Source organism: Urocampus carinirostris, chromosome 9 (genome assembly GCF_059441175.1).
Source record: "Urocampus carinirostris isolate Australia breed hairy pipefish chromosome 9, RoL_Ucar_1.0, whole genome shotgun sequence".
Classification (NCBI taxonomy): Eukaryota; Metazoa; Chordata; class Actinopteri; order Syngnathiformes; family Syngnathidae; genus Urocampus; species Urocampus carinirostris.
The window spans coordinates 25,230,411-25,254,084 of NC_142357.1; the positions used below are offsets into that span (position 1 = coordinate 25,230,411).

Here is a 23,674-nt window from a genome sequence, read left to right on the forward strand (position 1 = left end):
TTTGGCTGAGCTCGCTCACAGGGACGCTGAGTAGTCCACAGCACTCCTTTGTTTACACGAATTCAAAATAGGCTCTGAAAATATTTCAGTATGGTTGATTCCCACAACTGAAATCATGTTTGGGAAACAACTCGATCTAACGTACAGCAAATGCAATTCGGTGTACTCAATTATGAAAAGGTCTTTGAAAACAGGTCAGAATGGCCGAGCGGTCTAAGGCGCTGCGCTAAGGTCGCAGTCTCTCTGGAGGCGTGGGTTCAAATCCCACTTCTGACACACATCGCAGTGTTGTATATTTTCTTACTCAAAAGGCCATGGCAGACAATGGAGGTAGACATCTAATGTGGCTGAGCTCGGTCACAGGGAGGCTGAGTAGTCAACAGCACCACTCTTCTGTATTTACACGAGTTCAAAATAATCTCTAAAAGTACTTCAGAATGGTTCATTCCGAGTACTGTATTCGTGTTTTGGAATCAACTCGATCTAACTTACAGCCCGTGCAGTCCGGTGTATTCAATTGTAAAAAGGTTCTTGAAAATAAGTCAGAATGGCCGAGTGGTCTAAGGCGCTGCGTTCAAGTCGCAGTCTCTCTAGAGGCGTGGGTTCAAATCCCACTTCTGACACACATCACAGTGTTGTAAAATGTCTTACTCAAAAGGCCATGGCAGATAATGGAGGGAGACATCTAATATGGCTGAGCTCGGTCACAGGGAGGCTGAGTAGTCAACAGCACCACTCTTTTTACACGAGTTCAAAATAATCTATGAACATACTTCAGAATGGTTCATTCCCAGTACTGGATTCGTGTTTTGGAATCAATTCGATCTAACGTACAGCCCGTGCAGTTCGATGTACTCAACTTTAAAACAGACATTGAAAACAAGTCAGAATGGCCGGGTGGTCTAAGGCGCTGCGTTCAGAGGGAGGCTGAGTAGTCAACAGCACTACTCTGTTTACACGAGTTCAAAATAGGCTCTGAAAATACTTCAGATTGGTTCATTTCTTACTCAAAAGACCATGGCATATAATGGAGGTTGACATCTAATTTGGCTGAGCTCGGTCGCAGGGAGGCTGAGTAGTCAACAGCACCACTCTACTGTATTTACACGAGTTCAAAATAATCTCTAAAAGTACTTCAGAATGGTTCATTCCGAGTACTGTATTCGTGTTTTGGAATCAACTCGATCTAACTTACAGCCCGTGCAGTCCGGTGTATTAAATTGTAAAAAGGTTCTTGAAAAGAAGTCAGAATGGCCGAGTGGTCTAAGGCGCTGCGTTCAGATCGCAGTCTCTCTGGAGGCGTGGGTTCAAGTCCCACTTCTGACACACATCACAGTGTTGTAGAATTTCTTACTCAAAAGACCATGGCATATAATGGAGGTTGACATCTAATTTGGCTGAGCTCGGCCACAGGGAGGCTGAGTAGTCCACAGCACTCCTCTGTTTACACGAATTCAAAATAGGCTCTGAAAATATTTCAGTATGGTTGATTCCCACAACTGAAATCATGTTTGGGAAACAACTCGATCTAACGTACAGCAAATGCAATTCGGTGTACTCAATTATGAAAAGATCTTTGAAAACAGGTCAGAATGGCCGAGCGGTCTAAGGCGCTGCGTTAAGGTCGCAGTCTCTCTGGAGGCGTGGGTTCATATCCCACTTCTGACACACTTCACAGTGTTGTAAAATGTCTTACTCAAAAGGCCATGGCAGATAATGGAGGTAGACATCTAATATGGCTGAGCTCGGTCACAGGGAGGCTGAGTGGTCAACAGCACCACTCTTTTTACACGAGTTCAAAATAATCTATGAACATACTTCAGAATGGTTCATTCCCAGTACTGGATTCGTGTTTTGGAATCAATTCGATCTAACGTACAGCCCGTGCAGTTCGATGTACTCAACTTTAAAACAGACATTGAAAACAAGTCAGAATGGCCGGGTGGTCTAAGGCGCTGCGTTCAGAGGGAGGCTGAGTAGTCAATAGCACTACTCTGTTTACACGAGTTCAAAATAGGCTCTGAAAATACTTCAGATTGGTTCATTTCTTACTCAAAAGACCATGGCATATAATGGAGGTTGACATCTAATTTGGCTGAGCTCGGTCGCAGGGAGGCTGAGTAGTCAACAGCACCACTCTACTGTATTTACACGAGTTCAAAATAATCTCTAAAAGTACTTCAGAATGGTTCATTCCGAGTACTGTATTCGTGTTTTGGAAACAACTCGATCTAACGTACAGCAATTGCAATTCGGTGTACTCAATTATGAAAAGATTTTTGAAAACAGGTGAGAATGGGCGAGCGGTCTAAGGCGCTGCGTTAAGGTCGCAGTCTCTCTGGAGGCGTGGGTTCAAATCCCACTTCTGAAACACATCACAGTGTTGTAGAATTTCTTACTCAAAAGACCATGGCATATAATGGAGGTTAAATTATAATTTGGCTGAGCTCGGTCACAGGGCGGCTGAGTAGTCCACAGCACTCCTCTGTTTACACGAATTCAAAATAGGCTCTGAAAATATTTCAGTATGGTTCATTCCCACAACTGAAATCATGTTTGGGAAACAACTCGATCTAACGTACAGCAAATGCAATTCGGTGTACTCAATTATGAAAAGATCCTTGAAAACAGGTCAGAATGGCCGAGCGGTCTAAGCGCTGCGTTAAGGTCGTAGTCTCTCTGGAGGCGTGGGTTCAAATCCCACTTCTGACACACATCACAGTGTTGTAAAATGTCTTACTCAAAAGGCCATGGCAGATGATGGAGGTAGACATCTAATATGGCTGAGCTCGGTCACAGGGAGGCTGAGTAGTCAACAGCACCACTCTTTTTACACGAGTTCAAAATAATCTATGAACATACTTCAGAATGGTTCATTCCCAGTACTGGATTCGTGTTTTGGAATCAATTCGATCTAACGTACAGCCCGTGCAGTTCGATGTACTCAACTTTAAAACAGACATTGAAAACAAGTCAGAATGGCCGGGTGGTCTAAGGCGCTGCGTTCAGAGGGAGGCTGAGTAGTCAACAGCACTACTCTGTTTACACGAGTTCAAAATAGGCTCTGAAAATACTTCAGATTGGTTCATTTCTTACTCAAAAGACCATGGCATATAATGGAGGTTGACATCTAATTTGGCTGAGCTCGGTCGCAGGGAGGCTGAGTAGTCAACAGCACCACTCTACTGTATTTACACGAGTTTAAAATAATCTCTAAAAGTACTTCAGAATGGTTCATTCCGAGTACTGTATTCGTGTTTTGGAATCAACTCGATCTAACTTACAGCCCGTGCAGTCCTGTGTATTAAATTGTAAAAAGGTTCTTGAAAATAAGTCAGAATGGCCGAGCGGTCTAAGGCGCTGCGTTAAGGTCGCAGTCTCTCTGGAGGCGTGGGTTCAAATCCCACTTCCGACATACATCACAGTGGTGTATGTTTTCTTACTCAAAAGGCCATGGCAGACAATGGAGGTAGACATCTAATGTGGCTGAGCTCGGTCACAGGGAGGCTGAGTAGTCAACAGCACCACTCTACTGTATTTACACGAGTTCAAAATAATCTCTAAAAGTACTTCAGAATGGTTCATTCCGAGTACTGTATTCGTGTTTTGGAATCAACTCGATCTAACTTACAGCCCGTGCAGTCCGGTGTATTCAATTGTAAAAAGGTTCTTGAAAATAAGTCAGAATGGCCGAGTGGTCTAAGGCGCTGCGTTCAGGTCGCAGTCTCTCTGGAGGCGTGGGTTCAAATCTCACTTCTGACACACATCACAGTATTGTAGAATTTCTCACTCAAAAGACCATGGCATATAATGGAGGTTGACATCTAATTTGGCTGAGCTCGGCCACAGGGAGGCTGAGTAGTCCACAGCACTCCTCTGTTTACACGAGTTCAAAATAGGCTCTGAAAATACTTCAGTATGGTTCATTCCCACTCCTGAAATCATGTTTGGGAAACAACTCGATCTAACGTACAGCAAATGCAATTCGGTGTACTCAATTATGAAAAGATCCTTGAAAACAGGTCAGAATGGCCGAGCGGTCTAAGGCGCTGCGTTTAGGTCGCAGTCTCTCTGGAGGCGTGGGTTCAAATCCCACTTCTGACATACATCACAGTGGTGTAAATTTTCTTACTCAAAAGGCCATGGCAGACAATGGAGGTAGACATCTAATGTGGCTGAGCTCGGTCACAGGGAGGCTGAGTAGTCAACAGCACCACTCTACTGTATTTACACGAGTTCAAAATAATCTCTAAAAGTACTTCATAATGGTTCATTCCGAGTACTGTATTCGTGTTTTGGAATCAACTCGATCTAACTTACAGCCCGTGCGGTCCGGTGTATTCAATTGTAAAAAGGTTCTTAAAAACAAGTCAGAATGGCCGAGTGGTCTAAGGCGCTGCGTTCAGGTCGCAGTCTCTCTTGAGGCGTGGGTTCAAATCCCACTTCTGACACACATCACAGTGTTGTAGAATTTCTTACTCAAAAGACCATGGCATATAATGGAAGTTGACATCTAATTTGGCTGAGCTCGCTCACAGGGAGGCTGAGTAGTCCACAGCACTCCTCTCTTTACACGAGTTCAAAATAGGCTCTGAAAATACTTCAGTATGGTTCATTCCCACTACTGAAATCATGTTTGGGAAACAACTCGATCTAACGTACAGCAAATGCAATTCGGTGTACTCAATTATGAAAAGATCTTTGAAAACAGGTCAGAATGGCCGAGCGGTCTAAGGCGCTGCGTTAAGGTCGCAGTCTCTCTGGGGGCGTGGGTTCAAATCCCACTTCTGACACACATCACAGTATTGTAGAATTTCTCACTCAAAAGACCATGGCATATAATGGAGGTTGACATCTAATTTGGCTGAGCTCGGCCACAGGGAGGCTGAGTAGTCCACAGCACTCCTCTGTTTACACGAGTTCAAAATAGGCTCTGAAAATACTTCAGTATGGTTCATTCCCACTCCTGAAATCATGTTTGGGAAACAACTCGATCTAACGTACAGCAAATGCAATTCGGTGTACTCAATTATGAAAAGATCCTTGAAAACAGGTCAGAATGGCCGAGCGGTCTAAGGCGCTGCGTTTAGGTCGCAGTCTCTCTGGAGGCGTGGGTTCAAATCCCACTTCTGACACACATCACAGTGTTGTAGAATTTCTTACTCAAAAGACCATGGCATATAATGGAGGTTGACATCTAATTTGGCTGAGCTCGCTCACAGGGACGCTGAGTAGTCCACAGCACTCCTTTGTTTACACGAATTCAAAATAGGCTCTGAAAATATTTCAGTATGGTTGATTCCCACAACTGAAATCATGTTTGGGAAACAACTCGATCTAACGTACAGCAAATGCAATTCGGTGTACTCAATTATGAAAAGGTCTTTGAAAACAGGTCAGAATGGCCGAGCGGTCTAAGGCGCTGCGTTAAGGTCGCAGTCTCTCTGGAGGCGTGGGTTCAAATCCCACTTCTGACACACATCACAGTGTTGTAAAATGTCTTACTCTAAAGGCCATGGCAGATAATGGAGGTAGACATCTAATATGGCTGAGCTCGGTCACAGGGAGGCTGAGTAGTCAACAGCACCACTCTTTTTACACGAGTTCAAAATAATCTATGAACATACTTCAGAATGGTTCATTCCCAGTACTGGATTCGTGTTTTGGAATCAATTCGATCTAACGTACAGCCCGTGCAGTTCGATGTACTCAACTTTAAAACAGACATTGAAAACAAGTCAGAATGGCCGGGTGGTCTAAGGCGCTGCGTTCAGAGGGAGGCTGAGTAGTCAACAGCACTACTCTGTTTACACGAGTTCAAAATAGGCTCTGAAAATACTTCAGATTGGTTCATTTCTTACTCAAAAGACCATGGCATATAATGGAGGTTGACATCTAATTTGGCTGAGCTCGGTCGCAGGGAGGCTGAGTAGTCAACAGCACCACTCTAATGTATTTACACGAGTTCAAAATAATCTCTAAAAGTACTTCAGAATGGTTCATTCCGAGTACTGTATTCGTGTTTTGGAATCAACTCGATCTAACTTACAGCCCGTGCAGTCCGGTGTATTAAATTGTAAAAAGGTTTTTGAAAGTAAGTCAGAATGGCCGAGTGGTCTAAGGCGCTGCGTTCAGGTCACAGTCTCTCTGGAGGCGTGGGTTCAAGTCCCACTTCTGACACACATCACAGTGTTGTAGAATTTCTTACTCAAAAGACCATGGCATATAATGGAAGTTGACATCTAATTTGGCTGAGCTCGCTCACAGGGAGGCTGAGTAGTCCACAGCACTCCTCTCTTTACACGAGTTCAAAATAGGCTCTGAAAATACTTCAGTATGGTTCATTCCCACTACTGAAATCATGTTTGGGAAACAACTCGATCTAACGTACAGCAAATGCAATTCGGTGTACTCAATTATTAAAAGATCTTTGAAAACAGGTCAGAATGGCCGAGCGGTCTAAGGCGCTGCGTTAAGGTCGCAGTCTCTCTGGAGGCGTGGGTTCAAATCCCACTTCTGACACACATCACAGTGTTGTATATTTTCTTACTCAAAAGGCCATGGCAGACAATGGAGGTAGACATCTAATGTGGCTGAGCTCGGTCACAGGGAGGCTGAGTAGTCAACAGCACCACTCTACTGTATTTACACGAGTTCAAAATAATCTCTAAAAGTACTTCAGAATGGTTCATTCCGAGTACTGTATTCGTGTTTTGGAATCAACTCGATCTAACTTACAGCCCGTGCAGTCCGGTGTATTCAATTGTAAAAAGGTTCTTGAAAATAAGTCAGAATGGCCGAGTGGTCTAAGGCGCTGCGTTCAGGTTGCAGTCTCTCTGGAGGCGTGGGTTCAAATCCCACTTCTGACACACATCACAGTGTTGTAGAATTTCTTACTCAAAAGACCATGGCATATAATGGAAGTTGACATCTAATTTGGCTGAGCTCGCTCACAGGGAGGCTGAGTAGTCCACAGCACTCCCCTCTTTACACGAGTTCAAAATAGGCTCTTAAAATACTTCAGTATGGTTCATTCCCACTACTGAAATCATGTTTGGGAAACAACCTCGATCTAACGTACAGCAAATGCAATTCGGTGTACTCAATTATGAAAAGATCTTTGAAAACAGGTCAGAATGGCCGAGCGGTCTAAGGTGCTGCGTTAAGGTCGCAGTCTCTCTGGAGGCGTGGGTTCAAATCCCACTTCTGACACACATCGCAGTGTTGTATATTTTCTTACTCAAAAGGCCATGGCAGACAATGGAGGTAGACATCTAATGTGGCTGAGCTCGGTCACAGGGAGGCTGAGTAGTCAACAGCACCACTCTACTGTATTTACACGAGTTCAAAATAATCTCTAAAAGTACTTCAGAATGGTTCATTCCGAGTACTGTATTCGTGTTTTGGAATCAACCCGATCTAACTTACAGCCCGTGCAGTCCGGTGTATTCAATTGTAAAAAGGTTCTTGAAAATAAGTCAGAATGGCCGAGTGGTTTAAGGCGCTGCGTTCAGGTCGCAGTCTCTCTGGAGGCGTGGGTTCAAATCCCACTTCTGACACACATCACAGTGTTGTAGAATTTCTTACTCAAAAGACCATGGCATATAATGGAGGTTGACATCTAATTTGGCTGAGCCCGCTCACAGGGAGGCTGAGTAGTCCACAGCACTCCTCTCTTTACACGAGTTCAAAATAGGCTCTGAAAATACTTCAGTATGGTTCATTCCCACTACTGAAATCATGTTTGGAAAACAACTCGATCTAACGTACAGCAAATGCAATTCGGTGTACTCAATTATGAAAAGATCTTTGAAAACAGGTCAGAATGGCCGAGCGGTCTAAGGCGCTGCGTTAAGGTCGCAGTCTCTCTGGAGGTGTGGGTTCAAATCCCACTTCTGACACACATCACAGTGTTGTAGAATTTCTTCCTCAAAAGACCATGGCATATAATGGAGGTTAAAATATAATTTGGCTGAGCTCGGTCACAGGGAGGCTGAGTAGTCCACAGCACTCCTCTGTTTACACGAGTTCAAAATAGGCCCTGAAAATACTTCAGTATGGTTCGTTCCCACTACTGAAATCATGTTTGGGAAACAACTAAATCTAACGTACAGCAAATGCAATTCGGTGTACTCAATTATGAAAAGGTCCTTGAAAACAGGTCAGAATGGCCGAGCGGTCTAAGGCGCTGCGTTAAGGTCGCAGTCTCTCTGGAGGCGTGGGTTCAAATCCCACTTCTGACACACATCACAGTGTTGTAAAATGTCTTACTCAAAAGACCATGGCATATAATGGAGGTTGACATCTAATTTGGCTGAGCTCGGCCACAGGGAGGCTGAGTAGTCCACAGCACTCCTCTGTTTACACGAATTCAAAATAGGCTCTGAAAATATTTCAGTATGGTTGATTCCCACAACTGAAATCATGTTTGGGAAACAACTCGATCTAACGTACAGCAAATGCAATTCGGTGTACTCAATTATGAAAAGGTCCTTGAAAACAGGTCAGAATGGCCGAGCGGTCTAAGGCGCTGTGTTAAGGTCGCAGTCTCTCTGGAGGCGTGGGTTCAAATCCCACTTCTGACACACATCACAGTGTTGTAAAATGTCTTACTCTAAAGGCCATGGCAGATAATGGAGGTAGACATCTAATATGGCTGAGCTCGGTCACAGGGAGGCTGAGTAGTCAACAGCACCACTCTTTTTACACGAGTTCAAAATAATCTATGAACATACTTCAGAATGGTTCATTCCCAGTACTGGATTCGTGTTTTGGAATCAATTCGATCTAACGTACAGCCCGTGCAGTTCGATGTACTCAACTTTAAAACAGACATTGAAAACAAGTCAGAATGGCCGGGTGGTCTAAGGCGCTGCGTTCAGAGGGAGGCTGAGTAGTCAACAGCACTACTCTGTTTACACGAGTTCAAAATAGGCTCTGAAAATACTTCAGATTGGTTCATTTCTTACTCAAAAGACCATGGCATATAATGGAGGTTGACATCTAATTTGGCTGAGCTCGGTCGCAGGGAGGCTGAGTAGTCAACAGCACCACTCTACTGTATTTACACGAGTTCAAAATAATCTCTAAAAGTACTTCAGAATGGTTCATTCCGAGTACTGTATTCGTGTTTTGGAATCAACTCGATCTAACTTACAGCCCGTGCAGTCCGGTGTATTAAATTGTAAAAAGGTTCTTGAAAATAAGTCAGGGTGGCCGAGCGGTCTAAGGCGCTGCGTTCAGGTCGCAGTCTCTCTGGAGGCGTGGGTTCAAATCCCACTTCTGACACACATCACAGTGTTGTAGAATTTCTTACACAAAAGACCATGGCATATAATGGAGGTTGACATCTAATTTGGCTGAGCTCGGCCACAGGGAAGCTGAGTAGTCCACAGCACTCCTCTGTTTACACGAGTTCAAAATAGGCTCTGAAAATACTTCAGTATGGTTCATTCCCACTCCTTAAATCATGTTTGGGAAACAACTCGATCTAACGTACAGCAAATGCAATTCGGTGTACTCAATTATGAAAAGATCCTTAAACAGGTCAGAATGGCCGAGCGGTCTAAGGCGCTGCGTTAAGGTCGCAGTCTCTCTGGAGGCGAGGGTTCAAATCCCACTTCTGACACACATCACAGTGTTGTAGAATTTCTTACTCAAAAGACCATGGCATATAATGGAGGTTGACATCTAATTTGGCTGAGCTCGCTCACAGGGAGGCTGAGTAGTCCACAGCACTCCTCTCTTTACTCGAGTTCAAAATAGGCTCTGAAAATACTTCAGTATGGTTCATTCCCACTCCTTAAATCATGTTTGGGAAACAACTCGATCTAACGTACAGCAAATGCAATTCGGTGTACTCAATTATGAAAAGAACTTTGAAAACAGGTCAGAATGGCCGAGCGGTCTAAGGTGCTGTGTTAAGGTCGCAGTCTCTCTGCAGGCGTGGGTTCAAATCCCACTTCTGACACACATCGCAGTGTTGTATATTTTCTTACTCAAAAGGCCATGGCAGACAATGGAGGTAGACATCTAATGTGGCTGAGCTCGGTCACAGGGAGGCTGAGTAGTCAACAGCACCACTCTACTGTATTTACACGAGTTCAAAATAATCTCTAAAAGTACTTCAGAATGGTTCATTCCGAGTACTGTATTCGTGTTTTGGAATCAACTCGATCTAACTTACAGCCCGTGCAGTCCGGTGTATTCAATTGTAAAAAGGTTCTTGAAAATAAGTCAGAATGGCCGAGTGGTCTAAGGCGCTGCGTTCAGGTCGCAGTCTCTCTGGAGGCGTGGGTTCAAATCCCACTTCTGACACACATCACAGTGTTGTAGAATTTCTTACTCAAAAGACCATGGCATATAATGGAGGTTAAAATATAATTTGGCTGAGCTCGGTCACAGGGAGGCTGAGTAGTCCACAGCACTCCTCTGTTTACACGAGTTCAAAATAGGCCCTGAAAATACTTCAGTATGGTTCATTCCCACTACTGAAATCATGTTTGGGAAACAACTCAATCTAACGTACAGCAAATGCAATTCGGTGTACTCAATTATAAAAAGGTCCTTGAAAACAGGTCAGAATGGCCGAGCGGTCTAAGGCGCTGCGTTAAGGTCGCAGTCTCTCTGGAGGCGTGGGTTCAAATCCCACTTCTGACACACATCACAGTGTTGTAGAATTTCTTACTCAAAAGACCATGGCATATAATGGAGGTTGACATCTAATTTGGCTGAGCTCGGTCACAAGGAGGCTGAGTAGTCCACAGCACTCCTCTGTTTACACGAGTTCAAAATAGGCCCTGAAAATACTTCAGTATGGTTCATTCCCACTACTGAAATCATGTTTGGGAAACAACTCAATCTAACGTACAGCAAATGCAATTCGGTGTACTCAATTATGAAAAGGTCCTTGAAAACAGGTCAGAATGGCCGAGCGGTCTAAGGCGCTGCGTTAAGGTCGCAGTCTCTCTGGAGGCGTGGGTTCAAATCCCACTTCTGACACACATCACAGTGTTGTAAAATGTCTTACTCAAAAGGCCATGGCAGATAATGGAGGTAGACATCTAATATGGCTGAGCTCGGTCACAGGGAGGCTGAGTAGTCAACAGCACCACTCTTTTTACACGAGTTCAAAATAATCTATGAACATACTTCAGAATGGTTCATTCCCAGTACTGGATTCGTGTTTTGGAATCAATTCGATCTAACGTACAGCCCGTGCAGTTCGATGTACTCAACTTTAAAACAGACATTGAAAACAAGTCAGAATGGCCGGGTGGTCTAAGGCGCTGCGTTCAGAGGGAGGCTGAGTAGTCAACAGCACTACTCTGTTTACAGGAGTTCAAAATAGGCTCTGAAAATACTTCAGATTGGTTCATTTCTTACTCAAAAGACCATGGCATATAATGGAGGTTGACATCTAATTTGGCTGAGCTCGGTCGCAGGGAGGCTGAGTAGTCAACAGCACCACTCTACTGTATTTACACGAGTTCAAAATAATCTCTAAAAGTACTTCAGAATGGTTCATTCCGAGTACTGTATTCGTGTTTTGGAATCAACTCGATCTAACTTACAGCCCGTGCAGTCCGGTGTATTAAATTGTAAAAAGGTTCTTGAAAATAAGTCAGAATGGCCGAGCGGTCTAAGGCGCTGCGTTTAGGTCGCAGTCTCTCTGGAGGCGTGGGTTCAAATCCCACTTCTGACACACATCACAGTGATGTAGAATTTCTTACACAAAAGACCATGGCATATAATGGAGGTTGACATCTAATTTGGCTGAGCTCGGCCACAGGGAAGCTGAGTAGTCCACAGCACTCCTCTGTTTACACGAGTTCAAAATAGGCTCTGAAAATACTTCAGTATGGTTCATTCCCACTCCTTAAATCATGTTTGGGAAACAACTCGATCTAACGTACAGCAAATGCAATTCGGTGTACTCAATTATGAAAAGATCCTTAAACAGGTCAGAATGGCCGAGCGGTCTAAGGCGCTGCGTTAAGGTCGCAGTCTCTCTGGAGGCGTGGGTTCTAATCCCACTTCTGACACACATCACAGTGTTGTAAAATGTCTTACTCAAAAGGCCATGGCAGATGATGGAGGTAGACATCTAATATGGCTGAGCTCGGTCACAGGGAGGCTGAGTAGTCAACAGCACCACTCTTTTTACACGAGTTCAAAATAATCTATGAACATACTTCAGAATGGTTCATTCCGAGTACTGTATTCGTGTTTTGGAATCAACTCGATCTAACGTACAGCAAATGCAATTCGGTGTACTCAATTTGAAAAGATCTTTGAAAACAGGTCAGAATGGCCGAGCGGTCTAAGGCGCTGCGTTAAGGTCCCAGTCTCTCTGGAGGCGTGGGTTCAAATCCCACTTCTGACACACATCACAGTGTTGTATATTTTCTTACTCAAAAGGCCATGGCAGACAATGGAGGTAGACATCTAATGTGGCTGAGCTCGGTCACAGGGAGGCTGAGTAGTCAACAGCACCACTCTACTGTATTTACACGAGTTCAAAATAATCTCTAAAAGTACTTCAGAATGGTTCATTCGGAGTACTGTATTCGTGTTTTGGAAACAACTCGATCTAACGTACAGCAAATGCAATTCGGTGTACTCAATTATGAAATGATCTTTGAAAACAGGTGAGAATGGGCGAGCGGTCTAAGGCGCTGCGTTAAGGTCGCAGTCTCTCTGGAGGCGTGGGTTCAAATCCCACTTCTGACACACATCACAGTGTTGTAGAATTTCTTACACAAAAGACCATGGCATATAATGGAGGTTGACATCTAATTTGGCTGAGCTCGGCCACAGGGAAGCTGAGTAGTCCACAGCACTCCTCTGTTTACACGAGTTCAAAATAGGCTCTGAAAATACTTCAGTATGGTTCATTCCCACTCCTTAAATCATGTTTGGGAAACAACTCGATCTAACGTACAGCAAATGCAATTCGGTGTACTCAATTATGAAAAGATCCTTAAACAGGTCAGAATGGCCGAGCGGTCTAAGGCGCTGCGTTAAGGTCGCAGTCTCTCTGGAGGCGAGGGTTCAAATCCCACTTCTGACACACATCACAGTGTTGTAGAATTTCTTACTCAAAAGACCATGGCATATAATGGAGGTTGACATCTAATTTGGCTGAGCTCGCTCACAGGGAGGCTGAGTAGTCCACAGCACTCCTCTCTTTACTCGAGTTCAAAATAGGCTCTGAAAATACTTCAGTATGGTTCATTCCCACTCCTTAAATCATGTTTGGGAAACAACTCGATCTAACGTACAGCAAATGCAATTCGGTGTACTCAATTATGAAAAGATCTTTGAAAACAGGTCAGAATGGCCGAGCGGTCTAAGGTGCTGTGTTAAGGTCGCAGTCTCTCTGCAGGCGTGGGTTCAAATCCCACTTCTGACACACATCGTAGTGTTGTATATTTTCTTACTCAAAAGGCCATGGCAGACAATGGAGGTAGACATCTAATGTGGCTGAGCTCGGTCACAGGGAGGCTGAGTAGTCAACAGCACCACTCTACTGTATTTACACGAGTTCAAAATAATCTCTAAAAGTACTTCAGAATGGTTCATTCCGAGTACTGTATTCGTGTTTTGGAATCAACTCGATCTAACTTACAGCCCGTGCAGTCCGGTGTATTCAATTGTAAAAAGGTTCTTGAAAATAAGTCAGAATGGCCGAGTGGTCTAAGGCGCTGCGTTCAGGTCGCAGTCTCTCTGGAGGCGTGGGTTCAAATCCCACTTCTGACACACATCACAGTGTTGTAGAATTTCTTACTCAAAAGACCATGGCATATAATGGAGGTTAAAATATAATTTGGCTGAGCTCGGTCACAGGGAGGCTGAGTAGTCCACAGCACTCCTCTGTTTACACGAGTTCAAAATAGGCCCTGAAAATACTTCAGTATGGTTCATTCCCACTACTGAAATCATGTTTGGGAAACAACTCAATCTAACGTACAGCAAATGCAATTCGGTGTACTCAATTATAAAAAGGTCCTTGAAAACAGGTCAGAATGGCCGAGCGGTCTAAGGCGCTGCGTTAAGGTCGCAGTCTCTCTGGAGGCGTGGGTTCAAATCCCACTTCTGACACACATCACAGTGTTGTAGAATTTCTTACTCAAAAGACCATGGCATATAATGGAGGTTGACATCTAATTTGGCTGAGCTCGGTCACAAGGAGGCTGAGTAGTCCACAGCACTCCTCTGTTTACACGAGTTCAAAATAGGCCCTGAAAATACTTCAGTATGGTTCATTCCCACTACTGAAATCATGTTTGGGAAACAACTCAATCTAACGTACAGCAAATGCAATTCGGTGTACTCAATTATGAAAAGGTCCTTGAAAACAGGTCAGAATGGCCGAGCGGTCTAAGGCGCTGCGTTAAGGTCGCAGTCTCTCTGGAGGCGTGGGTTCAAATCCCACTTCTGACACACATCACAGTGTTGTAAAATGTCTTACTCAAAAGGCCATGGCAGATAATGGAGGTAGACATCTAATATGGCTGAGCTCGGTCACAGGGAGGCTGAGTAGTCAACAGCACCACTCTTTTTACACGAGTTCAAAATAATCTATGAACATACTTCAGAATGGTTCATTCCCAGTACTGGATTCGTGTTTTGGAATCAATTCGATCTAACGTACAGCCCGTGCAGTTCGATGTACTCAACTTTAAAACAGACATTGAAAACAAGTCAGAATGGCCGGGTGGTCTAAGGCGCTGCGTTCAGAGGGAGGCTGAGTAGTCAACAGCACTACTCTGTTTACAGGAGTTCAAAATAGGCTCTGAAAATACTTCAGATTGGTTCATTTCTTACTCAAAAGACCATGGCATATAATGGAGGTTGACATCTAATTTGGCTGAGCTCGGTCGCAGGGAGGCTGAGTAGTCAACAGCACCACTCTACTGTATTTACACGAGTTCAAAATAATCTCTAAAAGTACTTCAGAATGGTTCATTCCGAGTACTGTATTCGTGTTTTGGAATCAACTCGATCTAACTTACAGCCCGTGCAGTCCGGTGTATTAAATTGTAAAAAGGTTCTTGAAAATAAGTCAGAATGGCCGAGCGGTCTAAGGCGCTGCGTTTAGGTCGCAGTCTCTCTGGAGGCGTGGGTTCAAATCCCACTTCTGACACACATCACAGTGTTGTAGAATTTCTTACACAAAAGACCATGGCATATAATGGAGGTTGACATCTAATTTGGCTGAGCTCGGCCACAGGGAAGCTGAGTAGTCCACAGCACTCCTCTGTTTACACGAGTTCAAAATAGGCTCTGAAAATACTTCAGTATGGTTCATTCCCACTCCTTAAATCATGTTTGGGAAACAACTCGATCTAACGTACAGCAAATGCAATTCGGTGTACTCAATTATGAAAAGATCTTTGAAAACAGGTGAGAATGGGCGAGCGGTCTAAGGCGCTGCGTTAAGGTCGTAGTCTCTCTGGAGGCGTGGGTTCAAATCCCACTTCTGACACACGTCACAGTGTTGTAGAATTTCTTACTCAAAAGACCATGGCATATAATGGAGGTTAAAATATAATTTGGCTGAGCTCGGTCACAGGGAGGCTGAGTAGTCCACAGCACTCCTCTGTTTACACGAGTTCAAAATAGGCTCTGAAAATACTTCAGTATGGTTCATTCCCACTACTGAAATCATGTTTGGGAAACAACTCGATCTAACGTACAGCAAATGCAATTCGGTGTACTCAATTATGAAAAGATCCTTGAAAACAGGTCAGAATGGCCGAGCGGTCTAAGCGCTGCGTTAAGGTCGTAGTCTCTCTGGAGGCGTGGGTTCAAATCCCACTTCTGACACACATCACAGTGTTGTAAAATGTCTTACTCAAAAGGCCATGGCAGATGATGGAGGTAGACATCTAATAAGGCTGAGCTCGGTCACAGGGAGGCTGAGTAGTCAACAGCACCACTCTTTTTACACGAGTTCAAAATAATCTATGAACATACTTCAGAATGGTTCATTCCCAGTACTGGATTCGTGTTTTGGAATCAATTCGATCTAACGTACAGCCCGTGCAGTTCGATGTACTCAACTTTAAAACAGACATTGAAAACAAGTCAGAATGGCCGGGTGGTCTAAGGCGCTGCGTTCAGAGGGAGGCTGAGTAGTCAACAGCACTACTCTGTTTACACGAGTTCAAAATAGGCTCTGAAAATACTTCAGATTGGTTCATTTCTTACTCAAAAGACCATGGCATATAATGGAGGTTGACATCTAATTTGGCTGAGCTCGGTCGCAGGGACGCTGAGTAGTCAACAGCACCACTCTACTGTATTTACACGAGTTCAAAATAATCTCTAAAAGTACTTCAGAATGGTTCATTCCGAGTACTGTATTCGTGTTTTGGAATCAACTCGATCTAACTTACAGCCCGTGCAGTCCGGTGTATTAAATTGTAAAAAGGTTCTTGAAAATAAGTCAGAATGGCCGAGCGGTCTAAGGCGCTGCGTTAAGGTCGCAGTCTCTCTGGAGGCGTGGGTTCAAATCCCACTTCTGACATACATCACAGTGGTGTATGTTTTCTTACTCAAAAGGCCATGGCAGACAATGGAGGTTGACATCTAATGTGGCTGAGCTCGGCCACAGGGAAGCTGAGTAGTCCACAGCACTCCTCTGTTTACACGAGTTCAAAATAGGCTCTGAAAATACTTCAGTATGGTTCATTCCCACTCCTTAAATCATGTTTGGGAAACAACTCGATCTAACGTACAGCAAATGCAATTCGGTGTACTCAATTATGAAAAGATCCTTAAACAGGTCAGAATGGCCGAGCGGTCTAAGGCGCTGCGTTAAGGTCGCAGTCTCTCTGGAGGCGTGGGTTCTAATCCCACTTCTGACACACATCACAGTGTTGTAAAATGTCTTACTCAAAAGGCCATGGCAGATGATGGAGGTAGACATCTAATATGGCTGAGCTCGGTCACAGGGAGGCTGAGTAGTCAACAGCACCACTCTTTTTACACGAGTTCAAAATAATCTATGAACATACTTCAGAATGGTTCATTCCGAGTACTGTATTCGTGTTTTGGAATCAACTCGATCTAACGTACAGCAAATGCAATTCGGTGTACTCAATTTGAAAAGATCTTTGAAAACAGGTCAGAATGGCCGAGCGGTCTAAGGCGCTGCGTTAAGGTCCCAGTCTCTCTGGAGGCGTGGGTTCAAATCCCACTTCTGACACACATCACAGTGTTGTATATTTTCTTACTCAAAAGGCCATGGCAGACAATGGAGGTAGACATCTAATGTGGCTGAGCTCGGTCACAGGGAGGCTGAGTAGTCAACAGCACCACTCTACTGTATTTACACGAGTTCAAAATAATCTCTAAAAGTACTTCAGAATGGTTCATTCCGAGTACTGTATTCGTGTTTTGGAAACAACTCGATCTAACGTACAGCAAATGCAATTCGGTGTACTCAATTATGAAAAGATCTTTGAAAACAGGTGAGAATGGGCGAGCGGTCTAAGGCGCTGCGTTAAGGTCGTAGTCTCTCTGGAGGCGTGGGTTCAAATCCCACTTCTGACACACGTCACAGTGTTGTAGAATTTCTTACTCAAAAGACCATGGCATATAATGGAGGTTAAAATATAATTTGGCTGAGCTCGGTCACAGGGAGGCTGAGTAGTCCACAGCACTCCTCTGTTTACACGAGTTCAAAATAGGCTCTGAAAATACTTCAGTATGGTTCATTCCCACTACTGAAATCATGTTTGGGAAACAACTCGATCTAACGTACAGCAAATGCAATTCGGTGTACTCAATTATGAAAAGATCCTTGAAAACAGGTCAGAATGGCCGAGCGGTCTAAGCGCTGCGTTAAGGTCGTAGTCTCTCTGGAGGCGTGGGTTCAAATCCCACTTCTGACACACATCACAGTGTTGTAAAATGTCTTACTCAAAAGGCCATGGCAGATGATGGAGGTAGACATCTAATAAGGCTGAGCTCGGTCACAGGGAGGCTGAGTAGTCAACAGCACCACTCTTTTTACACGAGTTCAAAATAATCTATGAACATACTTCAGAATGGTTCATTCCCAGTACTGGATTCGTGTTTTGGAATCAATTCGATCTAACGTACAGCCCGTGCAGTTCGATGTACTCAACTTTAAAACAGACATTGAAAACAAGTCAGAATGGCCGGGTGGTCTAAGGCGCTGCGTTCAGAGGGAGGCTGAGTAGTCAACAGCACTACTCTGTTTACACGAGTTCAAAATAGGCTCTGAAAATACTTCAGATTGGTTCATTTCTTACTCAAAAGACCATGGCATATAATGGAGGTTGACATCTAATTTGGCTGAGCTCGGTCGCAGGGACGCTGAGTAGTCAACAGCACCACTCTACTGTATTTACACGAGTTCAAAATAATCTCTAAAAGTACTTCAGAATGGTTCATTCCGAGTACTGTATTCGTGTTTTGGAATCAACTCGATCTAACTTACAGCCCGTGCAGTCCGGTGTATTAAATTGTAAAAAGGTTCTTGAAAATAAGTCAGAATGGCCGAGCGGTCTAAGGCGCTGCGTTAAGGTCGCAGTCTCTCTGGAGGCGTGGGTTCAAATCCCACTTCTGACATACATCACAGTGGTGTATGTTTTCTTACTCAAAAGGCCATGGCAGACAATGGAGGTAGACATCTAATGTGGCTGAGCTCGGTCACAGGGAGGCTGAGTAGTCAACAGCACCACTCTACTGTATTTACACGAGTTCAAAATAATCTCTAAAAGTACTTCAGAATGGTTCATTCCGAGTACTGTATTCGTGTTTTGGAATCAACTCGATCTAACTTACAGCCCGTGCAGTCCGGTGTATTCAATTGTAAAAAGGTTCTTGAAAATAAGTCAGAATGGCCGAGTGGTCTAAGGCGCTGCGTTCAGGTCGCAGTCTCTCTGGAGGCGTGGGTTCAAATCCCACTTCTGACACACATCACAGTATTGTAGAATTTCTCACTCAAAAGACCATGGCATATAATGGAGGTTGACATCTAATTTGGCTGAGCTCGGCCACAGGGAGGCTGAGTAGTCCACAGCACTCCTCTGTTTACACGAGTTCAAAATAGGCTCTGAAAATACTTCAGTATGGTTCATTCCCACTCCTGAAATCATGTTTGGGAAACAACTCGATCTAACGTACAGCAAATGCAATTCGGTGTACTCAATTATGAAAAGATCCTTGAAAACAGGTCAGAATGGCCGAGCAGTCTAAGGCGCTGCGTTTAGGTCGCAGTCTCTCTGGAGGCGTGGGTTCAAATCCCACTTCTGACATACATCACAGTGGTGTAAATTTTCTTACTCAAAAGGCCATGGCAGACAATGGAGGTAGACATCTAATGTGGCTGAGCTCGGTCACAGGGAGGCTGAGTAGTCAACAGCACCACTCTACTGTATTTACACGAGTTCAAAATAATCTCTAAAAGTACTTCAGAATGGTTCATTCCGAGTACTGTATTCGTGTTTTGGAATCAACTCGATCTAACTTACAGCCCGTGCGGTCCGGTGTATTCAATTGTAAAAAGGTTGTTAAAAACAAGTCAGAATGGCCGAGTGGTCTAAGGCGCTGCGTTCAGGTCGCAGTCTCTCTTGAGGCGTGGGTTCAAATCCCACTTCTGACACACATCACAGTGTTGTAGAATTTCTTACTCAAAAGACCATGGCATATAATGGAAGTTGACATCTAATTTGGCTGAGCTCGCTCACAGGGAGGCTGAGTAGTCCACAGCACTCCTCTCTTTACACGAGTTCAAAATAGGCTCTGAAAATACTTCAGTATGGTTCATTCCCACTACTGAAATCATGTTTGGGAAACAACTCGATCTAACGTACAGCAAATGCAATTCGGTGTACTCAATTATGAAAAGATCTTTTAAAACAGGTCAGAATGGCCGAGCGGTCTAAGGCGCTGCGTTAAGGTCGCAGTCTCTCTGGAGGTGTGGGTTCAAATCCCACTTCTGACACACATCACAGTATTGTAGAATTTCTCACTCAAAAGACCATGGCATATAATGGAGGTTGACATCTAATTTGGCTGAGCTCGGCCACAGGGAGGCTGAGTAGTCCACAGCACTCCTCTCTTTACACGAGTTCAAAATAGGCTCTGAAAATACTTCAGTATGGTTCATTCCCACTCCTGAAATCATGTTTGGGAAACAACTCGATCTAACGTACAGCAAATGCAATTCGGTGTACTCAATTATGAAAAGATCCTTGAAAACAGGTCAGAATGGCCGAGCGGTCTAAGGCGCTGCGTTTAGGTCGCAGTCTCTCTGGAGGCGTGGGTTCAAATCCCACTTCTGACACACATCACAGTGTTGTAGAATTTCTTACTCAAAAGACCATGGCATATAATGGAGGTTGACATCTAATTTGGCTGAGCTCGCTCACAGGGAGGCTGAGTAGTCCACAGCACTCCTTTGTTTACACGAATTCAAAATAGGCTCTGAAAATATTTCAGTATGGTTGATTCCCACAACTGAAATCATGTTTGGGAAACAACTCGATCTAACGTACAGCAAATGCAATTCGGTGTACTCAATTATGAAAAGGTCTTTGAAAACAGGTCAGAATGGCCGAGCGGTCTAAGGCGCTGCGTTAAGGTCGCAGTCTCTCTGGAGGCGTGGGTTCAAATCCCGCTTCTGACACACATCACAGTGTTGTAAAATGTCTTACTCGAAAGGCCATGGCAGATAATGGAGGTAGACATCTAATATGGCTGAGCTCGGTCACAGGGAGGCTGAGTAGTCAACAGCACCACTCTTTTTACACGAGTTCAAAATAATCTATGAACATACTTCAGAATGGTTCATTCCCAGTACTGGATTCGTGTTTTGGAATCAATTCGATCTAACGTACAGCCCGTGCAGTTCGATGTACTCAACTTTAAAACAGACATTGAAAACAAGTCAGAATGGCCGGGTGGTCTAAGGCGCTGCGTTCAGAGGGAGGCTGAGTAGTCAACAGCACTACTCTGTTTACACGAGTTCAAAATAGGCTCTGAAAATACTTCAGATTGGTTCATTTCTTACTCAAAAGACCATGGCATATAATGGAGGTTGACATCTAATTTGGCTGAGCTCGGTCGCAGGGAGGCTGAGTAGTCAACAGCACCACTCTACTGTATTTACACGAGTTCAAAATAATCTCTAAAAGTACTTCAGAATGGTTCATTCCGAGTACTGTATTCGTGTTTTGGAATCAACTCGATCTAACTTACAGCCCGTGCAGTCCGGTGTATTAAATTGTAAAAAGGTTTTTGAAAGTAAGTCAGAATGGCCGAGTGGTCTAAGGCGCTGCGTTCAGGTCACAGTCTCTCTGGAGGCGTGGGTTCAAGTCCCACTTCTGACACACATCACAGTGTTGTAGAATTTCTTACTCAAAAGACCATGGCATATAATGGAAGTTGACATCTAATTTGGCTGAGCTCGCTCACAGGGAGGCTGAGTAGTCCACAGCACTCCTCTCTTTACACGAGTTCAAAATAGGCTCTGAAAATACTTCAGTATGGTTCATTCCCACTACTGAAATCATGTTTGGGAAACAACTCGATCTAACGTACAGCAAATGCAATTCGGTGTACTCAATTATGAAAAGATCTTTGAAAACAGGTCAGAATGGCCGAGCGGTCTAAGGCGCTGCGTTAAGGTCGCAGTCTCTCTGGAGGTGTGGGTTCAAATCCCACTTCTGACACACATCACAGTATTGTAGAATTTCTCACTCAAAAGACCATGGCATATAATGGAGGTTGACATCTAATTTGGCTGAGCTCGGCCACAGGGAGGCTGAGTAGTCCACAGCACTCCTCTCTTTACACGAGTTCAAAATAGGCTCTGAAAATACTTCAGTATGGTTCATTCCCACTCCTGAAATCATGTTTGGGAAACAACTCGATCTAACGTACAGCAAATGCAATTCGGTGTACTCAATTATGAAAAGATCCTTGAAAACAGGTCAGAATGGCCGAGCGGTCTAAGGCGCTGCGTTTAGGTCGCAGTCTCTCTGGAGGCGTGGGTTCAAATCCCACTTCTGACACACATCACAGTGTTGTAGAATTTCTTACTCAAAAGACCATGGCATATAATGGAGGTTGACATCTAATTTGGCTGAGCTCGCTCACAGGGAGGCTGAGTAGTCCACAGCACTCCTTTGTTTACACGAATTCAAAATAGGCTCTGAAAATATTTCAGTATGGTTGATTCCCACAACTGAAATCATGTTTGGGAAACAACTCGATCTAACGTACAGCAAATGCAATTCGGTGTACTCAATTATGAAAAGGTCTTTGAAAACAGGTCAGAATGGCCGAGCGGTCTAAGGCGCTGCGTTAAGGTCGCAGTCTCTCTGGAGGCGTGGGTTCAAATCCCGCTTCTGACACACATCACAGTGTTGTAAAATGTCTTACTCAAAAGGCCATGGCAGATAATGGAGGTAGACATCTAATATGGCTGAGCTCGGTCACAGGGAGGCTGAGTAGTCAACAGCACCACTCTTTTTACACGAGTTCAAAATAATCTATGAACATACTTCAGAATGGTTCATTCCCAGTACTGGATTCGTGTTTTGGAATCAATTCGATCTAACGTACAGCCCGTGCAGTTCGATGTACTCAACTTTAAAACAGACATTGAAAACAAGTCAGAATGGCCGGGTGGTCTAAGGCGCTGCGTTCAGAGGGAGGCTGAGTAGTCAACAGCACTACTCTGTTTACACGAGTTCAAAATAGGCTCTGAAAATACTTCAGATTGGTTCATTTCTTACTCAAAAGACCATGGCATATAATGGAGGTTGACATCTAATTTGGCTGAGCTCGGTCGCAGGGAGGCTGAGTAGTCAACAGCACCACTCTACTGTATTTACACGAGTTCAAAATAATCTCTAAAAGTACTTCAGAATGGTTCATTCCGAGTACTGTATTCGTGTTTTGGAATCAACTCGATCTAACTTACAGCCCGTGCAGTCCGGTGTATTAAATTGTAAAAAGGTTCTTGAAAATAAGTCAGAATGGCCGAGTGGTCTAAGGCGCTGCGTTCAGGTCACAGTCTCTCTGGAGGCGTGGGTTCAAGTCCCACTTCTGACACACATCACAGTGTTGTAGAATTTCTTACTCAAAAGACCATGGCATATAATGGAAGTTGACATCTAATTTGGCTGAGCTCGCTCACAGGGAGGCTGAGTAGTCCACAGCACTCCTCTCTTTACACGAGTTCAAAATAGGCTCTGAAAATACTTCAGTATGGTTGATTCCCACAACTGAAATCATGTTTGGGAAACAACTCGATCTAACGTACAGCAAATGCAGTTCGGTGTACTCAATTATGAAAAGGTCTTTGAAAACAGGTCAGAATGGCCGAGCGGTCTAAGGCGCTGCGTTAAGGTCGCAGTCTCTCTGGAGGCGTGGGTTCAAATCCCACTTCTGACACACATCACAGTGTTGTATATTTTCTTACTCAAAAGGCCATGGCAGACAATGGAGGTAGACATCTAATGTGGCTGAGCTCGGTCACAGGGAGGCTGAGTAGTCAACAGCACCACTCTACTGTATTTACACGAGTTCAAAATAATCTCTAAAAGTACTTCAGAATGGTTCATTCCGAGTACTGTATTCGTGTTTTGGAATCAACTCGATCTAACTTACAGCCCGTGCAGTCCGG

General features: G+C 44.1%; 1 protein-coding gene and 41 non-coding genes across 44 annotated transcripts in view; 41 read left to right on the forward strand and 1 right to left on the reverse strand.

The window, feature by feature from the left end:
• LOC148359804 (uncharacterized) overlaps window positions 1–23,674 on the reverse strand; it is a 102,702-nt gene that overhangs the window by 50,804 nt on the left and 28,224 nt on the right. The gene's annotated exons all lie outside the window — the stretch shown is intronic.
• trnal-aag (transfer RNA leucine (anticodon AAG)) lies at window positions 195–276 on the forward strand. Its single transcript has one exon. It is a non-coding gene; the product is annotated as a tRNA-Leu (tRNA).
• Window positions 542–623, forward strand: trnal-caa (transfer RNA leucine (anticodon CAA)). The gene has a single exon. It is a non-coding gene; the product is annotated as a tRNA-Leu (tRNA).
• trnal-cag (transfer RNA leucine (anticodon CAG)) lies at window positions 1,245–1,326 on the forward strand. Its single transcript has one exon. It is a non-coding gene; the product is annotated as a tRNA-Leu (tRNA).
• On the forward strand, window positions 3,334–3,415 carry trnal-aag (transfer RNA leucine (anticodon AAG)). Its single transcript has one exon. It is a non-coding gene; the product is annotated as a tRNA-Leu (tRNA).
• Window positions 3,681–3,762, forward strand: trnal-cag (transfer RNA leucine (anticodon CAG)). The gene has a single exon. It is a non-coding gene; the product is annotated as a tRNA-Leu (tRNA).
• trnal-uag (transfer RNA leucine (anticodon UAG)) lies at window positions 4,023–4,104 on the forward strand. Its single transcript has one exon. It is a non-coding gene; the product is annotated as a tRNA-Leu (tRNA).
• Window positions 4,370–4,451, forward strand: trnal-cag (transfer RNA leucine (anticodon CAG)). Its single transcript has one exon. It is a non-coding gene; the product is annotated as a tRNA-Leu (tRNA).
• trnal-aag (transfer RNA leucine (anticodon AAG)) lies at window positions 4,712–4,793 on the forward strand. Its single transcript has one exon. It is a non-coding gene; the product is annotated as a tRNA-Leu (tRNA).
• Window positions 5,054–5,135, forward strand: trnal-uag (transfer RNA leucine (anticodon UAG)). Its single transcript has one exon. It is a non-coding gene; the product is annotated as a tRNA-Leu (tRNA).
• On the forward strand, window positions 5,396–5,477 carry trnal-aag (transfer RNA leucine (anticodon AAG)). Its single transcript has one exon. It is a non-coding gene; the product is annotated as a tRNA-Leu (tRNA).
• Window positions 6,099–6,180, forward strand: trnal-cag (transfer RNA leucine (anticodon CAG)). Its single transcript has one exon. It is a non-coding gene; the product is annotated as a tRNA-Leu (tRNA).
• trnal-aag (transfer RNA leucine (anticodon AAG)) lies at window positions 6,441–6,522 on the forward strand. The gene has a single exon. It is a non-coding gene; the product is annotated as a tRNA-Leu (tRNA).
• Window positions 6,788–6,869, forward strand: trnal-cag (transfer RNA leucine (anticodon CAG)). The gene has a single exon. It is a non-coding gene; the product is annotated as a tRNA-Leu (tRNA).
• On the forward strand, window positions 7,131–7,212 carry trnal-aag (transfer RNA leucine (anticodon AAG)). Its single transcript has one exon. It is a non-coding gene; the product is annotated as a tRNA-Leu (tRNA).
• Window positions 7,478–7,559, forward strand: trnal-cag (transfer RNA leucine (anticodon CAG)). Its single transcript has one exon. It is a non-coding gene; the product is annotated as a tRNA-Leu (tRNA).
• Window positions 7,820–7,901, forward strand: trnal-aag (transfer RNA leucine (anticodon AAG)). The gene has a single exon. It is a non-coding gene; the product is annotated as a tRNA-Leu (tRNA).
• On the forward strand, window positions 8,162–8,243 carry trnal-aag (transfer RNA leucine (anticodon AAG)). Its single transcript has one exon. It is a non-coding gene; the product is annotated as a tRNA-Leu (tRNA).
• Window positions 8,504–8,585, forward strand: trnal-aag (transfer RNA leucine (anticodon AAG)). The gene has a single exon. It is a non-coding gene; the product is annotated as a tRNA-Leu (tRNA).
• trnal-cag (transfer RNA leucine (anticodon CAG)) lies at window positions 9,207–9,288 on the forward strand. The gene has a single exon. It is a non-coding gene; the product is annotated as a tRNA-Leu (tRNA).
• Window positions 10,236–10,317, forward strand: trnal-cag (transfer RNA leucine (anticodon CAG)). The gene has a single exon. It is a non-coding gene; the product is annotated as a tRNA-Leu (tRNA).
• On the forward strand, window positions 10,578–10,659 carry trnal-aag (transfer RNA leucine (anticodon AAG)). The gene has a single exon. It is a non-coding gene; the product is annotated as a tRNA-Leu (tRNA).
• trnal-aag (transfer RNA leucine (anticodon AAG)) lies at window positions 10,920–11,001 on the forward strand. The gene has a single exon. It is a non-coding gene; the product is annotated as a tRNA-Leu (tRNA).
• On the forward strand, window positions 11,623–11,704 carry trnal-uag (transfer RNA leucine (anticodon UAG)). Its single transcript has one exon. It is a non-coding gene; the product is annotated as a tRNA-Leu (tRNA).
• On the forward strand, window positions 13,680–13,761 carry trnal-cag (transfer RNA leucine (anticodon CAG)). Its single transcript has one exon. It is a non-coding gene; the product is annotated as a tRNA-Leu (tRNA).
• Window positions 14,022–14,103, forward strand: trnal-aag (transfer RNA leucine (anticodon AAG)). The gene has a single exon. It is a non-coding gene; the product is annotated as a tRNA-Leu (tRNA).
• trnal-aag (transfer RNA leucine (anticodon AAG)) lies at window positions 14,364–14,445 on the forward strand. Its single transcript has one exon. It is a non-coding gene; the product is annotated as a tRNA-Leu (tRNA).
• Window positions 15,067–15,148, forward strand: trnal-uag (transfer RNA leucine (anticodon UAG)). Its single transcript has one exon. It is a non-coding gene; the product is annotated as a tRNA-Leu (tRNA).
• Window positions 16,453–16,534, forward strand: trnal-aag (transfer RNA leucine (anticodon AAG)). Its single transcript has one exon. It is a non-coding gene; the product is annotated as a tRNA-Leu (tRNA).
• On the forward strand, window positions 18,525–18,606 carry trnal-aag (transfer RNA leucine (anticodon AAG)). Its single transcript has one exon. It is a non-coding gene; the product is annotated as a tRNA-Leu (tRNA).
• Window positions 18,872–18,953, forward strand: trnal-cag (transfer RNA leucine (anticodon CAG)). The gene has a single exon. It is a non-coding gene; the product is annotated as a tRNA-Leu (tRNA).
• Window positions 19,214–19,295, forward strand: trnal-uag (transfer RNA leucine (anticodon UAG)). The gene has a single exon. It is a non-coding gene; the product is annotated as a tRNA-Leu (tRNA).
• trnal-cag (transfer RNA leucine (anticodon CAG)) lies at window positions 19,561–19,642 on the forward strand. The gene has a single exon. It is a non-coding gene; the product is annotated as a tRNA-Leu (tRNA).
• trnal-aag (transfer RNA leucine (anticodon AAG)) lies at window positions 19,903–19,984 on the forward strand. Its single transcript has one exon. It is a non-coding gene; the product is annotated as a tRNA-Leu (tRNA).
• trnal-uag (transfer RNA leucine (anticodon UAG)) lies at window positions 20,245–20,326 on the forward strand. Its single transcript has one exon. It is a non-coding gene; the product is annotated as a tRNA-Leu (tRNA).
• On the forward strand, window positions 20,587–20,668 carry trnal-aag (transfer RNA leucine (anticodon AAG)). The gene has a single exon. It is a non-coding gene; the product is annotated as a tRNA-Leu (tRNA).
• trnal-cag (transfer RNA leucine (anticodon CAG)) lies at window positions 21,290–21,371 on the forward strand. Its single transcript has one exon. It is a non-coding gene; the product is annotated as a tRNA-Leu (tRNA).
• Window positions 21,632–21,713, forward strand: trnal-aag (transfer RNA leucine (anticodon AAG)). The gene has a single exon. It is a non-coding gene; the product is annotated as a tRNA-Leu (tRNA).
• trnal-uag (transfer RNA leucine (anticodon UAG)) lies at window positions 21,974–22,055 on the forward strand. Its single transcript has one exon. It is a non-coding gene; the product is annotated as a tRNA-Leu (tRNA).
• On the forward strand, window positions 22,316–22,397 carry trnal-aag (transfer RNA leucine (anticodon AAG)). Its single transcript has one exon. It is a non-coding gene; the product is annotated as a tRNA-Leu (tRNA).
• Window positions 23,019–23,100, forward strand: trnal-cag (transfer RNA leucine (anticodon CAG)). The gene has a single exon. It is a non-coding gene; the product is annotated as a tRNA-Leu (tRNA).
• trnal-aag (transfer RNA leucine (anticodon AAG)) lies at window positions 23,361–23,442 on the forward strand. The gene has a single exon. It is a non-coding gene; the product is annotated as a tRNA-Leu (tRNA).